Source organism: Penaeus monodon, chromosome 21 (genome assembly GCF_015228065.2).
Source record: "Penaeus monodon isolate SGIC_2016 chromosome 21, NSTDA_Pmon_1, whole genome shotgun sequence".
NCBI lineage: Eukaryota > Metazoa > Arthropoda > Malacostraca > Decapoda > Penaeidae > Penaeus > Penaeus monodon.
The window spans coordinates 20,911,836-20,912,415 of NC_051406.1; positions in this window are offsets into that span (position 1 = coordinate 20,911,836).

The following is a 580-nucleotide window of genomic DNA, read 5'->3' on the forward strand; positions in this document are numbered from 1 at the left end:
AATAGTTCCTCATCAGAAATGTTTCCAGCAGCTCAACAAGCCAATTTTATTACAAATTAACGTTCCAGTTTCATTGACGGACTAATGCAAACAAAGAAATGTAAGTATTTCAAGAAAAGTAAGTCAGTTATACATTTTCTTGAAGAGCCTTTTGAGGTTTCGAACTCGACTCAAGGGTTTTCATTCATATATGACATTTGCCTAATCATTTTCCCTACATTCCCATACATTCCCTCTAAACATCATACCTACACAATCATATAAATGAAGACAGTCAATCTATCTGTTTGATTTACTTCGCCCCGTTCCCACGTTCTTCCTCGCAGTCACTACGAGCGTAAACATTAACGAATAGAAGAATCTGTTCTTTCTAACACTGAAAGAAATCCACAGTACAAGGGGGATTTCTCACCGTCATAGGATTAAATCGGGTTCACGTGATGGATGGAGTTGGATCTTGAATAACTCGAATAGGCGAGGGCAGCCAGGCGCGTAATGAGTGAGATGGCCAAACTAAGCGATAATTAATGTTCCCAAAAGCATCCCTCGCTAGCTCCGTTGGTGCGGTACGCATTTCGTC